Source organism: Puma concolor, chromosome C1, assembly GCF_028749965.1.
Source record: "Puma concolor isolate L17-30 chromosome C1, mPumCon1.1.hap2, whole genome shotgun sequence".
Classification (NCBI taxonomy): domain Eukaryota; kingdom Metazoa; phylum Chordata; class Mammalia; order Carnivora; family Felidae; genus Puma; species Puma concolor.
Window position 1 is genome coordinate 101110179 of NC_141674.1, and position 17054 is coordinate 101127232.

Sequence of the window (17054 nt, forward strand, 5' to 3'; positions counted from 1 at the left end):
GAGCTTTTGTCAAATTCATTCATGCGACATTTATTTACAAAGCACATTCTGTAATCATTAGTGCTGAGTTAGTGGAGGGTTTACAAAGATTGTTATAGTTAGTGCCTGGGCTCAAGGACCTATCGCTATAGTGTCACTTTTGCTCTGCTCTCAGGATGATTGGAATAAAAAAAAAAAAATTACCCTGGAAAGAGCTTTATCCCATCTAGTCTCTGTCAATAAATTTCAAATCTGGTTTGTTTTGGGTCAGGTGACTCAGCTAACAAAGATTTTTTTTTTTGAAGTTTATTTTTGAGAGAGAGAGAGAGACAGAGTGTGAGCAGGGGTGGGGCAGAGAGAGGTAGACACAGAATCCGAAGCAGGCTCCAGGCTCCACACTGTCAGCCCGACGCGGGGCTCGAACCCACAAACTGTGAGATCACGACCCAAGCCCAAGTCAGGCGCTTAACCGACTGAGCCACCCAGGCGCCCCTAGGCCAAAGGTATTTTTATGTAGAGTTAGTGGCCATAAAAGACATGACATGCTGTGGACAGCGAGGATAAGACCACACAGCTGGAAATCAGGAAGACTTTATGAAGGAGACAACATTAGAGAGTTAATACACCCCTCCTCAACTCTGCACCCCCTTCTGTCTCTCTGTCCTATCCCAGCCAAGTATTTATTCACTCACTGGGTCATTCGTGCACACATTCAGCAAATACCTATGAAGCTCCAAGGTGTCCTAGGCCCTGTGCTAGACTCGAGCATACAGTGGGGAGTGGCACAGATCAAGTCCCAACCGCTTGTGTGCATTCCCGTAGGCGGGGATGGGTGAAAGACACTGACCAATGAATGCTAAGCATCCCGCCAGGTCGGTGATGGTGAGTGTTGTAAATTAAAATAAAATAAAGCGCAGGGATCACAGAGCGAGTGTACACAGGGGAGGCCTGTGTGCCCATTGCAAATACGGCGTCAGAGAAGTCCTCTCCGCGGTCCGAGGTGGAGACATTTGAACAAGGACCCGAACTAAGTGGCAGAGTGAGCCTGGGGGCTCTGGCGGAAGAGTGTTCCAGGCAGAGGGAACTGGCGAGCGTAAGGTCCCTGGGGTAGGAACACGATTGCTGGCCAGATGGCAGGAGCATTGTGAACGGGTGGAAAGGTGGGTGGAGAGGCAAGGGAGGGGGCAGGTCAGTAAGGGCCCCCGTGAGGAGTTTGGGTGGTGTTCCAAGGGTGATGGGAGGCTGCGGGAGGATTTGGACAGGGGCTCCGACAATCCGTAAAAGGTCAAGGAGGGAAGCAAGGAGCACTTGTGGAGTATTTTCAATTTCAGGAACAAGAAGTGGAGTTGACCTTTCTGATACAAGGAAATGGCAAGAGGAGTGAGGCTGGGGGTGGGGAGTGCAGGGGCTCAGCCAGGGACATACCAAGTTTAAAATGCCCCTAGGTATATCTGAGTGGAGACACTGGGCAGGCGCTTGGATCTGAACTTCAGGGACCAGTCAGAAACACCCACGGCCACGCAGAGGGCAAGGTGGGTGAGGACCACCAAGAGTTCTTTCAGATTTGGTCTGCAGGAAACTACTAGAAGTTCCTTTGCTGGAGCAACATCAGCAGAATAATGAGATAAAAGCCCATTCGCGGGTGTGAAGACAGTGAGTATAGATTATTCTTTCAGAAGAACCAACTTTGGCTTCGTTCGTTCTCTTTTCCTTTGTTTTCTATTACATTAATTTCCACCCTTATCTTTTTTTACTTCCTTCTATGGTCCTCGGGTCTTCTGTTCCGCTCATTTCTTAGGGTGGAGTCTTACCTAATTAATTTTCAGTCTCCCTTCTGTTCTGATCCAAGTGTATAGGATATAAACATTTGCAAACATCACATATGCTGTGCTGCACATGTTTTAATATGTGGCGATTTCACCATTGTTTAGTTTTGAGTATTTCTAAACTTCCGTTAGGAATTCTTCTTTGACATCCTCCTGTCTTATCCCCAACAAGGATACAATTACAAAGATAAGTTTACTACAGAAAGGCAAAAAAAATGACAGATCCAAATAATACAGAAATGGAAATCCAAATAAGAAGTGTAACCATTGCAGTGAAAAATCACATTCAATAAAGTAAACAGAAGATTAGACATACTGAAACAGAATTTATTCAGAGCACAGCAAAGGAACAGAAGAATGTGGGGAAAAATGAAAGAGAAATGAAAAGACGTCAAAGACAGAATGAAGCCTATTATGCCTGATTGGAGTTCTGGAAGGAGAATAAAGATAAAATGGAGCAGAGGCAATCAATATTAAGGAAATCCCAGGAATGATGAAAAACACAGATGAACCCACAGATCCGGGAAGCATAACATATGGTAAGCAGGATAAATTGAAACCAAATTCATGCCTAGACATCCTGTATTGAAATGGCAGGACATCAAAGACAGAGAGAAGACCTTGAAAGCCACCAGAGAGAAAATACAGATCCCTTGAGAAAGACAGTTAGAAGCAAGTTAACTTCTCAACAGAGCAATGGACACCAGAAGATTGACCATAAAGGGTTGAGCGAATATAGCTGTCACCCTAGATCTGTGCACTCAGTAACAGTACTGTTCCAGACGAAGGGCAAAATAGCTGTAGGAAGCAAAATTGAGAGCATTTCCCATCAAGAGAACGATTCCAAAGAATAAACTTCAAGGAAGAAAATGATGCCAACCCAATGGTATGATATGCAAGAAAAAACAGTAAGCATTTAAGTGTTACTATATCAATAAACACAAAACAGTTTTCCCCTGAGTTAAATATTCTAAATATTTTCTTAAATGTTTATTTATTTTTAAAGAGAAAGACAGAGCACGAGCAGGGGAGGGGCAGAGAGAGAGGGAGACACAGGATCCAAAGCAGGCTCCAGACTGAACTGTCAGCACAGAGCCCGACGCGGGGCTTGAACTCACGGACCGTGAGATCATGACCTGTGCTGAAGTCGGACGCTTATCTGACTGAGCCACCCAAGGGCCCCTGAATTAGATATTCTAAATAGCACCATGTGAGTTCAGAGAAGGAGAAATGTGGAGGGGAGGTAGAGAGAGCTCAGCTGTAAGATTTCCGGTTAAATATGTGCGGTAAACTTTGACCACTAGAAGGACAGAAATAACACGTGAACATTTCAAATGTGGAGAGACAGAAAAATATGAAATAAAGGAAACAACTTTATTTTTTTTTTTTTTTTTTTTTTTTAAGGCAAGAATGGAGAATGGCAGGAATGGTCTGGATAAACTAAAACAGTGCCAGGCTATATATGCAATGCACAACTAAATGATAAGTCCGTACACAAGTTAAATGCCCCCATCGAGAGGTTTACCGTAAGAGAGCGGCAAGTCAGACCGGAGCTTTGGGACGATGAGGCTGCCCCCCGTGGCGTGTGCACCGGGGCGGGAAGCTTCTCCACAGTCTGGGCCAGAAACGATCAGGACCCAAGCTGAGGCTGTGGCAGTGACCAGGGGCAGGCGGGGCCGGCTGGGGAGAATGAAAAAGTCATCTCAGTCGTCCTGACAGAAAGCCAACAGTGGCCACGTTCTTCCAATCAGAATGCCAGCCACAGGCCCCTGGTCTCAAACCGGGAAATGTAACCGTTTGTGCCAAAACCAGGCCAGAATTCTGAGCTCCATATCAGGGCCTCCAGGACTGTGAGAGGTTCACCTTCTCTTACTTACAAGTGACATAATTAGTGTCCCAGACTGTCTGGGCCTCCCGATCCAGCCACTGAGGGAGGGGACTGTCCAATCGTCGTGTTGAAAACCTATCTCTTGCAATTCTCACTTGAGTCTCCACTCTCTCAGAAACTAACAGCACACTAGGGAGAGAGAGACACACACACACAATATTTTAAAACGACCAACGCCAATGTTATTGCAATAAAAATTCCTCCCACATGAACAAAGCTTGGCTGATTTCAAGTCCCTGCTCTCCCAAGTTCTTCACAGCTCACCTCAAAATAATAAGAGATCCTATTATTTCAGTCGGCTGGGAAGGTATTATTTTTCACATTTCCTTTTACTGATGAGGAGACGGCGACCCAGAAACTGACGTGGCCTGCCTGAGCTCACTCAACGGTGGGAAAGGAAGCCGGCTCGTCTGGTGTGGGCTGGTTTCTCTTTCTGCTGGGTGATACGAGGGAGTCAGTGGGAGAGAAACGGGCCGACCCCCTGCCTGTATTTCCATCTGCCCCCACTCGTCTTGCCTCTTCTTTAGGTAAAAGGGTTTGTTTGGTTGTTTTCTTTTTTTTTCCCCAAGAGATAAGGAAAATTTTGAGATCAATATAAGATCTTGTATTTGGATCTTAACAGATTTCTCAAGTGTGGGCAGCAGTAGGCAGTTCCTGAGAAAAAGACCAACATCCAAGTAAGAGTAGGTTCCTGAAAGAGAAAATAGAAGAGGGGGGTCTCAAACAAATAAAGAGAATTTCCCCAACCTAACAAAACACGAGCTTACACACACTGAAAAGATGCTCTGGGTACCCATCACAAAATGAAAGACGACCTATCCGAAACTGACATTTCTGAACACTGTCAGCAAACAAACAGAACCTGAAGAGCTTCGAGAGAGAGTCAGAGTATAAAAGTCATATTAAAAGGATCAGGAATGGGTTTGGGTTCCCCAGCAGTCACCCTGGATGAGGGGACATATGGATCATTGCTTTGCATGTTCTGTGGGAGAGTGATGTCCAACCTAGAATTCTACATTTGGCCAAACTGTCAAGCATGAGGCTGAAATAAGCACATTTTCAGATGAGCAAGGTCTTAAAAATTTACCACCTGACGAGAGACGCTTGTGAAACGGCCAAGCGAGCATCCGTGTTTGGCTGAAGCCGAAAATCACCATCTGAGAAACACACGGCCACATCAGAAATTTTCGTTTAAAAAGTTTGCCTATCGATATAATTTTATTACTGAAAGCTTTCGTTAGAGGTCGAGTTTGAAAGTCTGGCATTTTCGTCAGCACTTCAGGCTGCTAGATCATTCCTGTGGTCATTATATCTGTCATACAAACAGATGCTGACTTTGAACTGAGCTTTCGTGGTGGAGAAAACTAATTTTAGGGCGCCTGGGTGGCGCAGTCGGTTAAGCGTCCGACTTCAGCCAGGTCAGGATCTCGCGGTCCGGGAGTTCGAGCCCCGCGTCGGGCTCTGGGCTGATGGCTCAGAGCCTGGAGCCTGTTTCCGATTCTGTGTCTCCCTCTCTCTCTGCCCCTCCCCCGTTCATGCTCTGTCTCTCTCTGTCCCAAAAATAAATAAACGTTGAAAAAAAAATTAAAAAAAAAAAAGAAAACTAATTTTAGTGTCTCCTTGCCGGCACAGGGTACCCCTGAAGGTGACGTTTTTCCCAAATGATTAATTGTTCCTCTTCTCTATAGTTAACTCAGGTAATGCTTGTTTCCTTTTTCAACTCCTACTTGAAGATTTGGTTGCCAATAAAGATGCTCTTTCCTGGAAATAGCATGGAAGTTTTGTACTGTTGCAGTATTTTCATAAAGAAAACAAATATTTGTTCTCACACAAATATGTTTTTTTTTTTTAAAGGCTTGGATGCACAGGTGTGAAAATGAAGTAACAGAAGTGGGTTTCAGAATAACAAAGTCTTCTATAAATTTTCATCTGCATCTAAAACTTATTGCATGCACAGCAATTTCTGCATCTTCCCTGGAGAAGAACAAAAGGAGGATCTTTAAAAATTTTTTTTTTTCAACGTTTATTTATTTTTGGGACAGAGAGAGACAGAGCATGAACGGGGGAGGGACAGAGAGAGAGGGAGACACAGAATCGGAAACAGGCTCCAGGTTCTGAGCCATCAGCCCAGAGCCTGACGCGGGGCTCGAACTCACGGACCGCGAGATCGTGACCTGGCTGAAGTCGGACGCTTAACCGACTGCGCCACCCAGGCGCCCCAGGAGGATCTTTTAAACAGGCATAATTTAAGAAAATGTTGTTCTCTCAAGGTCTGTCATTCTGGTTACTTCTCCAGCAGAGTCTAGCAAATGAATTAATTTCTCTGCAATTAACCAGGGGATGTTAGCTAATCCCACGAAGCAGGTGTTACTACCTCAGGCATACAAGATTAGGTCATTTTTTTTAAAATGTCAAGCTGTCTTTTATAGGTCATAGCTCCTTTTCCATCTGTTTGACCATCTCGTATAAGTAAATGACAAAACAATTCCAAAGTCATGCAGTTTCTCTTCAGGGGAAGAACCATGAAAACGGCCCATTATCTTTTTTGCTTCAGCCTGTAATTCTGTTAAAATATACAGTTTCAATTACATTCTTTTTAAAAAAAATTTATTTATTTATTTATTTATTTATTTACTTTTGAGAGAGAGAGAGAGAGAGAGAGGGCGCAAGCCGGAGAGGGGCAGAGAGAGAGAGGGAGACACAGAATCCGAAGCAGGCTCCAGACTCTGAGCCATCAGCACAGAGCCCGATGGGAGGCTTGAACCCACGAACCATGAGATCATGACCTGAGCCAAAGTTGAATGCCTGAGCCACCCAGGTGCTCCTGTAATTACATTCTTAATACATAACTTAAGGATGTGTGCAAAATGTTTTGCTTGTGATGCCTAGGTCACTTATTATCTTCACTGTGATTTTTCTATTGTCAGTCTAAAGATTGGTTTTCTGTTCTATAAATGTGTCTTCTACCAGTTTTGCCATTCTTTCGGTAAGAATGCCTTTCTCCACTCCCCCACCCCTGCCTTACTCCTTGACAAGCAACTTTTATTTTACTTTATCGAGTGTTTTAGTTCCTGGAAGTCCTTACCTTATGAAAAGGAAAAACACAATTGTTTACTGTTTCCTTTCACTACTATTTTCACCAATACTTCTGGTCACCAAATGTGTGGATTTTTTTCTCACACCAACCAATTCTCCAACACCTGCTGGATGTCCTACGATTCTGTTCAGTTCAGACACCATTTACTGGGAGGCAGATCCCATGGGTTAAGGGTTCAGTCCCACAAGACTGTTCTCCCTTAATACAGCCATAGCAAGTGTGAGTCCTCAGGTTACCCACATTTCTGTCTGACTTGGCTACAAATTAGGGGTTCCCACAACCCCCCCCCCTCAGGTTTGATAATTTGCTATAATGGCTCATAGAACTCAGGAAAACAATTATGTTTACTGGTTTACTATGCAATAAAGGGTATGATAAAGGATACAGATGGATAGCAGATGAAGAGATACACAAAGAGGTCCAGAAGGGTCCTGAGAGCAAGAGCTTCTTTCTCTGTGCAGTTGTGGTGTACCACCCTCCTGGCACATAAATGTGTTCACCAACATGGAAGCTCTCTGAACCCCCCCAGTTCAAGGATTTTTGTTGAAGTTTCATCACATAGGCATGATTGATTAGTAACTCAATTTCCAGTCCTGCTTCCTTCCCTGGAGGATGAGGGTGGGGCTGAAAGTTCCCAGCTTTGGTTGGTCTTGGTGACCATTCCCCATCCTGAAGCCATCTAGAAGTCCACCAAGAGTCACCTTATTAGAACAAAGGTATTCCTACCACCCAGGAAATTCCAAGGGATATAGGAACTCTGTGTCATTCCTAAGCAATAAAAGTGCTAATATCTAAATATTAGGATGGAAGATGTTCCTAGCACTTTTATTGCTTAGGAATTTATTAAGGTTTTAGATCTATTATATATACACATATATTATATAAATATAAATTATAATATATATATTATATAAATATATATGATCTATTTATATATATAGATCTATTTATATATATAAATCTATTTATATATATAGATCTATTTATATATATAAATCTATATATATAGATCTATTTATATATAGATCTATTTATATATAAATATATATTTATATATATAGATCTATTTATTAAGGTTTAGATCTATTATATATATAGATCTATTATATATATATACATATATATAATGTACTATATATGTATACTTATTATACTTATTATATATGCTTATTATATATATAATAAGATATATCTATATCTATATCTATACCTATCTATCTATCTATATATATCTTATTGTATCACAATATTATATCGTATCTGGGAAGCAGTAGAAGTACTAACTTATGGTGGTAGACTTTAATAAGTCAAAGACCCTTGTAAATTTTAAGGATAATAATATAAAAAAGCTAGTGGATGGAAGAAAAAAATGATAAAAAAATATATACTTATTAATGTACTAAAAGACAAAAAGGAGAGAAAATGCCACACAGATCAGTTGAGATGAGTAAAAAATAAATAATGAGATGACAGATTTAAACCCAAATATGTCAACAATTACATTAAACATAAATGAACTACATACTGTAATTAAAAGCAAAGGTAGTCAGAATTTTTAAAAACAAACAAAATAAGCCATATGATGCTGTCAGTAGATTCTATTGAAATATAAGGATAAGAAATGTTAAGAGCAATAACATGTTTTTTTAAAAAAAGCAATAAACTAGATTAAGGTACACCATGGAAATACTAATCAAAAAAAATCTGGGTTTACTACATTAATATCAGAAGGATTACCAATATTGCCATTCCTGCATAGCAGATAATTAGAAGTAAGTTTTTTAGTGTCATGGTTTTTTTTCAACCTGAAATTCATTGCTTGAACAAATCTCAAAAATACGTCATCCTTGAGTACTGAAAATTGATGGCAGTCTATTCAGTTCTTTTAACAAGTATATTGTGTGCATTTTTCTCCAAGGACGCAAAACCATGAGAAACTATCTTAAAGCACTTTTAAGATGATGTCTATCACTTTGAAATCTGATAAGTGAAAAGAAAATGTGTTGTTTACCTCGTTTTTTCCCCTAAAAATTCTTTTTGGTACATTATTTACATATTATGTTTAGATAGAAGATGATTTATTGTGGTTGGTGTTGTACATGATTTTGATTTTTTTCCTTCTTATGAAATGTTGAGGGGACAAAAATACATCCTCAGAAGCCATAACAAGCGTTCTCGAAATACCTTTGGCCTAAGTGGAATTAAATAACCAAAAGCTAAATATAGTTCTTAAAGTTTATTTTGTTAGTGTTAAGAGTGCTAGTACATCAAGCTATTCTATAACGATTTGAATTATGCTCTATTATTCTTTCTAGCAGTATTTAACTTTTTATTGTCACTTTTGGTTCATAAATTTTTTTCCTATAGTTATCCTTCTAACCCATCCTATCTTGCCCTTCATATCAGCTGACAACCTATTTCCTATATAGTTAGCTATTTGTTTTTAACAATTGTTTTTGTGCATAAAACCACTTGTTAATTGTGATAGCATTTTAATTTCACAATAGTAGATACACACTTATATTTGACTTTTTTTATAGAATTAAAACATACAAGGTACACAAAGACATTCTCACTCCAAAATCCATCTAAAACGATTATTCACAAAGATGCATATTCTAATATAACAATTCTCTGAACGGCACGACTTCTATGACTGACATTTTTGCACTCATTATATATGATGGTAACTCTCAAGGTCACGTAATTATGGATTATCACAAACTTGTGGATGCCAGACATCATGCTGGAGTATGCATTTGGCTCTTTGGCCTTCGTAAGGCTAAGGCTTAATACTAACGCCAAAATTGAACTAATACGCACCCTGTGCAAACTGTTCTCCATTTCTGAGGCGGTCGCCTACCAAAACAAAGGCGTAAAACAAGAAGGAAACGTGAAATCCATGAAACCAGAGTTCCATCTTAATGAAGGCAGGAAGAAAACCTCCAAATGACAATGAAAGGAGATTTTAGGACAACAGCAATGTGTCAGTCCTGAGTGGAGCAGGTTAAAAGGAATCAGAGATCCCTCTCCAGGAAATTGAAACTGATAGAAAACCTGATGTGTCTGAATGATCGAGGGGAGTTTTAGCTGGATAGCGGAGAGTAAGTTTGCGTGAGTCATATGTATGTGGAAAACTGTATGAGACACAAGCTCTGTGAGCCTCTCCTCGCCATACCTGCAGCTGGGCCAAGCAGCCAGCCTCCCAGGCTTTGTCTCCACTCGCTACTTCCAGTGTCAGCTAAACTACTACACCCCAGGCTGGGGTAAGTGGTAGCTCGTGGACGCACTGGATAATCCAACCTGGAAGTGCAAGGGAGTAGATTCACATGGGGTGAATTTTACCAAATGAGAAACCAGAGACAAGAAGGAGCCAGGCGGAGAAATTCTCTTTTCTTCTTTTCTTCCATAGAGGACACGGGGGGCCCAGTTTAACCTGTCGTTTCATCTGGAGAAATCACGGGGGCATCTGCCGTCCAGCAACCTGCAGCTCGTAGTGGCTCTTTGTGTTACCGAGCGCACTAACACACCACTTTGCGTTGCTACCCACCTTTCCTTCTTCCCTTCCTTTCTCCCCATCCTCGATAACCTGGATTTGCATCTCCCAAATAAAGTTTATGCAGCATTGTCTGTACTTCAGACTCTACTTTTTAAAGGATTTGGGCTAAGATTAAAATAAACAAGAAACCGATATGGAAACTCAAAGTAGCGTTAAGACATAAAAAATACTACTAGTAGAGGACGTGGCTCAGCCATTAATAGCATTTAATCGTAACGCTGTAAATACTTGCGACGCCTGGGTGGCTCAGTCGGTTAAGCGTCCGATTTCGGCTCAGGTCATGATCTCACAGGACTGTGAGTTCGAGCCCGGCGTCGGGCTCTGTGCTGACAGCTCAGAGCCTGGAGCTTGCTTTGGATTCTGTGTCCCCCTGCTCTCTCTGCTCCTCCCCCACTCACGCTCTGTCTCGCTTTGTCTCTCAAAAAGAAATAAATGTGAAAAAAAATTTTAAAAAATAACACTGTAAATACTAAATATCCAACACACTCTGAGCTGTAGCTCCATAGGAAGGCGGGTTGGTGGAGGATGATTGGGATGTTCGGTGGTTCTGGTTAAAGAACCCAAATTCTCATCTTCCATCGCGAGAAGTTAATTAGACTACAAAAATCTGAAAAACGGAGAATTGTAAAAATTAAAGGAAAAAACTAATGGATTTGAGGAAGAATTGCCTTTCGGGACGGGGAGATAGGAAATGGAAGACAATTCTTTTTCAAGTCTCACCGAGTTAACCAACTCAGCCACTTCCCTGTGACTTCAATCTTAAAAGATACCTTCGAGAGTGCATCACGAATGCTAGTTATGATAAACGGCAGTGATGTGGTTTTACTGCGGTTTACTATATAATCAAATTAGGGTAAATGTATGTTTTTGCTTTTAAAGAAACTTCCAGTGTCCTGAAATAACTGTGCCATTTCTCATCGCCTCCAGCATTTGGGACTTTCCCGCATGATGCCGCCTCTGAGGTATGGCCACCTTGGCAGAACTTCACGGCCAAAAGCAATGGGTAGGAAGAGGCTATGGGGCCCTGTGTCCCCTGCAGTGATGTGTAGGAGCCTGGGGTTGGCGCTGTGTGACTCAGACCCAATGCGCACCCCTCACCCTAAGGCCACTCAGACGCAAGGCTTCCACCTGCCCCGGGAAGACGACTCTGCCCTGTACCCTGCAGGTATCAAGCTCCTTGCCAACTCTGCAGCCAAGCCAAATTAGAAGCCAAACAAAAGCAGGGCACAGAGTAACTCGAAGCAGGCTGGAGTGGGAGCTTCTTCTATGCCAGCAAAGCAGCCTCACGATCTCTCAGGATGGTGTTCAGTCTGGCACCCAGGATGGCAATACTTAGTGCATGCACCACGTGTGAGGTAGATAATCCTGTTGGACCGGGAGGCGCCAACTATGGAGGAGGAGAATGAACACCCGTGAAGCCCCCACTAAGTGCCAGGTGCCCCGCTGGCTGCTTTATGTGCACTCTCTCTAAGCCCCACAACGCCTCTGCAGGGTAAACCTTGTTGTTCCATCTTGCAGATGGACCTGAGGTTCAGAGAGGTTAGGTAACTGGCCAAAAGGCACCCAGCCCTAAGAGGAGACTCGAGGGTCCATCCAGCTTCAGAGTCCCATGTTTCCCCACTAACATTCTATGGGGACCTTACCAGAAAGAAGCCTAAGGCGGGCAGCCTGCTGGAGATTGAGAACTAGCAGTCAGTGTGGAGGTTCCCAAAGCAAAGCGTTCCAGAATCTGCCGTCGGATCACTGCCACATGACTGGGCTAGAGGGATAACCCCGGGCCAACAGCAACACCTGGAAAGCTTCTGCAGACGGCCTTCAACGCCATCACTGTCGTTATCAGAGTCATTGTTATACCGAACACGGCTGGACACCGGACAACTTGCACATCCCTTCTTTTCTTTGAACTGGCGTCGCCCCGGGAAGTAGATGTGATGCTTCTGCCTGTTTTTCAGATGAACAAGTTGAAACACAGCGAAATCCTTTCTCCCGAACCTTCCTTTCTCGGGAGCCACCTTTGGGCCCCAGCGCTGAAGGGGCGGCCTCTCTGAGGCACGGGGTGGGAGGGCACGGAGCGGGCTCCCCGTCCCAGGCAGCAGGGACCCTGCCAAGCATTTGTGGGTGTGAGTGAGGTGAGGGAGGAAGGAGCCAGGCCGAGTGGATTACTGAGCATTTGAACTCAGCCTCAGAACAGCAAATATTGATTCAAGAAGCTGCCCAAAGAAGCTGACATTTTTATAGTCAACAAATAAAACAGAGCCCCTCCCAGCCCCCCCCCCCCACCCCCCTTAATCAAAGGCCCTTTCTCTGTGCAGCTGCCAGGACACATTTGTCATCTGCGCCTGGGAAGAGGAGGAAGAGCTGGTGGGAAATGTCCACAGGGGCCCGGCTGATGTCAGCACTTCACCTTTAGAGAGAACAGAGAGCCCCAGACCCCAGGGGTGGGACCTCAGGGAGTCAGGCAGCCGGCCCAACAGGTGCCAGAGTCCCCTGAGGCAGAGCAGAGCCTGGCACCCGAGTCCCCAAAGGCAACAGACACACCTCCCCTCCACAGCTTCCTCCTGGGGTGGCTCTTTGGCCATTTGCCACAGTGCGGGGCCCCTCACGCATGGGCTAGGAGCCCAAGGCCCAAAGACAGAAATGCCTCTCCAAGGTAAACAGCAAGAGAACAGTAAGGTCTGCACAGCTTCTTGGTTTCAAGGCACAGGGGAGGGTCAGCTCTCACCAAGCTGAAAACTGGAGGTAATCACCCGGCAGCCAGCTGTCCCTGCCCTCCCGGCCTCTGCCTCCATGACCCAAAGCCTGGCCTTCATGCCGCCGTCTTAATACTTTGCTCGGGTCCCTCTACTCGGAGTCCCTACCTCCCCAGACCCTTCTGGGACACACCGCTCATCGTTCATGCCTTGCTCACTTGTCACCCTCGCTGCACCTACACCTGCCCCTTCGGGTGGGCAGAAATCATTGCTTCTCTCCCAGTGCTCCCCGAAGCACAGAGTACTTCTGGTCTCTTCCCCCTGCGAATGTTTCACCTTGGGTGAGTCATCCCTTGGGCACTTGTCCCTCAGTCCTTCCAGGCCAGGAGCTCCATTAAAAGCAGGACCTGTTCATGATCCCCTCCTGTCACCCCAGAGAGCCTACAAAAGTGCCTGGCATTTGGCAGGTGCTCAACTCGTGTCCAGTGGGATGAAATCAGAAGAATTAAGGTTTGGGGCACCTGGGTGGCTCAGTCGGTAAGCGTCCGACTTCAGCTCAGGTCATGATCTCACGGTTCGTGAGTTCGAGCCCCGCGTTGGGCTCTGTGCTGACAGCTCAGAGCCTGGAGCCTGCTTCGGATTCTGTGTCTTCCTCTCTCTGCTCCTCTCTGGCTCACACTCTGTCTCTCTTTCTCAAAGATAAATAAACATTAAAAAAAAATTAAAAAAAAAAAAAAAAAACAAGAAGAAAAAGAATTAAGGTTTGCAAGGAAGATATCTGAGAAGTGAATTCGGCTGCATCTGGGCCAGGGCAGGAAGGTGACTGCACCCCAGGCAGGCCCACCTCAGGACCCAGGCTTATGGCCTTTGTTGCTTGACTTGTCCATTCTTATCCACCTCTCCATCACCAAGGAGCTGAGTTTATTTTCCAGGTCAGGCTGCTGGGAAGGGCTGCAGGAGAGCCCGTGGCCCTGTGCTCCACCTGGAGCTTCTGGAGCGCACCATGGCGTGTGGCCAGGGGAACCCAAGAGGCCTCTCCACGTGCACCCTGGTCTGCAGGCCACACGACTTTGGACTCCAGGCAGTCAAGGGCCACTCTTCTCAGGACTGGTCCCCGGTAGGACCAGAGAAAGCTGCGGAGCCCGTCCCTACTGGTCACCAGGGCTCTCCACCTCCTGGGCAGGAACAGGATGAGGGCCCCGGTGGTTGGGTGTGTGCCTGGAGCTAGTTCAGGGCCGAAGTGGCATAGATCCCTGCTGGGATAGACATGTATGGGGTCTGTTTCATCCCAGGGACCCTCTCTTCTCCCAAGGAGGCAGTTCTGTGCCCTGAGGCCAATTGGGGACCAGCAGCCAGGCTCTGTGCCACCCTCCACACGAGGCCTCTGCACCTGGGTGCCTCCCAGGCAATGGCCCCACGTGTCACCATCTCTCAGGCAGCGGGAAGGGGAGAGAGGGCATGCCGGGCCCCCAGCTGGGCGTTAGGAAAGGACCCGGAGGTGTTTTTGTTCACATGTGTCAGCTTGAACTTGGACACGTGGCCACACCTACTGCAAGGGCATGTGGGAAATGCCGTTTCTGGCACAGCAGCTGTGTGCCCAGCCTCAACTCAGCCAGGCTGACTATTCAAGTGAAAAAGGCAGTATGGATCCTGGGGATCCACACTTACCATCCGGCTTCACCCAGTGCCTGGGGCTCCTGGTCCCCCCAGCCGGATGGACCTGAGGACCTTTCCTCTCCACTCACCACCTACCTTCCAGCTGGGAACGACCTTGGGTAAAACATGTCTCTCTCTTCAGGGCTTCCCTTTCCTCATCTGTGAAAGAAGGGATTTAGACCCAGTGATCACTGGGGTTCCTTCCAACGCTGACATTTGACAGCTATGGTTATGGGCAAGTTATTTAACCTCTTTGGGTTTCAATTTCCTCATCTAGAAAAGAGAGACAAACATAGTTCTTGCCTCAGAAGGTTGTTGTGAAATCATCTAGGGTTATGCCTGACATATAAGAAATAATCTATAAATGTTTGCTATAATCAAAGTAACCTGAGTTCTGCCTGTCATTCCCTAGGAAGAATCAGGAGAACGTGTTCACGCCAGGACAAGTACTTGGCACAAGTCCTGTCATTATCTTCCCTCCTGGTCTCTCCAAGGTTTAGGCTGCTGTCTGGAACATTGTATGTGTGCCAAAGTGAATTCTAGATCCTGTGGCTGGCAAGTAGAGGAGGTGTTTGGGGACAGGGGGTGGGCTATGGGACCGCCTTACACAAGACCACATTCGGGGCCTCTGGAGGTTCCCCAGGAGACATGGAGCAGGTCTCCCTAGCCGGATTTCCCCCGCAGGCTGGCCGGACACTTCCAAATGAGCTGGGTGGCCAGCACACACGGGGACCAAGCAAGGCCAGCAAACCTGGAGGCCCCCAAGTCTGCTCTGGGGGAGCTGCCCTCCCCAGGGTCCACGGATGTCTGCCTGAACCTCAGGCTCCAGGCTGCAGGGCAACTTCCCGCTTAGCAACTAATGGACCTAGGAGTGCTCAGACACCTGCTTTCCACTCTTGCAGACCAATGCCCAGCATCACCTTGGTGACCGAATGGAGAGGGCAGAGGGGTAGGGAGGGCCGGTGGGGGGAGCACCATCTGCCTAGGTAGCCCGGAGAGGCGCCCACTGCTGGGGCTCAGGCAGGACCCAGGGTGGGGCAATGACCACGGCTGTCCTCAGGGGACCTTGTCGAGCCGTGTGCAGCACTCATAGACAACGCAGAGGCATGGCAGCCTAAGACCCGGATTTGCAGTGTTCTGGCTCATGGCCCTACAGTGTCCTCAGATTTTTCCACCACACAGTCTGATGAATCTGAAGGGGAAGCAGTATGTAATCCGAGGGGACTGGGAAGGCCTATATGGGCCACGTATCTACCCTCGGCCCTGTCACAGGCCCTGAAACACGAGGATCAGGATGAAACCAGGTCACCTTACTCAGAAGACCTCTTGCCTACCCAATTGCTTATTGCAGCCATTTTATAGATGAGGAGCCCGAGACTCAGGAAGGTGAAAGGACTCGCAAAGGTCACATAACTTGGAAGCCAGGTCATGAGCCTCCAGGCGTGGCGCTCAGCTGTCCGTCCTGCAGGCCTGTGCAGCGAGGATCCGTTCCTCAAACCAGTCCTTAATGCCACCGTCCTACCGCTGACACAGCTCTGGGCAAGGGTCACTGAAGAATGATAGCTAATAATTATTAAATATTTAACTTTTTCTGTCTTTGATCTCTGGTGATCAAACAGCAGCCCCGGGCCAGGTGCTGGGGATTAAGATAGCAGCAAAGCAGGGACTCTGCCCTGCAGGACTCAAAACTTCTGGGTCTCTGCCCTGCAGGACTCAAAACTTCTGGGTGGTAGTGCCTACCAAGTGCTCAGTGACAAGATGGCGGCACCTTCATTGGCATCCTTGGGTAAATAGTAATAAGAATGATAAACCTATTGTACAGGAATAAAATGTGTGGCCTTTCCCTTCGCCTCTTCTGTGTCTGCTACCAGCCTCCAGGTTCATCCAGGGCCATCCCTTTCTTCTGGGAGGATGAGGATTGTCACAGCAGGAATACAAAGGAGAGAACATCACGGCGCAGGCTCTTATGGTTCCTTCCGGAGACAAAAGTTGTGCAAGCCATCTGTATGCATTTACAAAACCAAGGAGTCTTGAGAGGACAAAAAGGGTTTTTTGGTTTTTTTTGCAAATCCAAATTTGATCACGTCTGCTTATTCAACGAGTATTTCCGGGGAAGCCATGTTGGGTCACACAAGCTGTTGTAGATACTGAAGTCGTTTCCCGTATCCGGTGGGAAAGGAGGCCAGACAAAGAGTAAGTCAGGCCCTCACTGACTCAGGAGGGGTTGGGATGACCCTGCCTTGTGAGATTTGGAGGGGGGGGGGCAGGCATGGAAGGTAGAGGTCGGGACCAGGGGTCTCCGGGAAGAAGGGGGGTCAGGGTGGGGAGTGAGCCCTGCCCATGCACCCACAGATTCCCT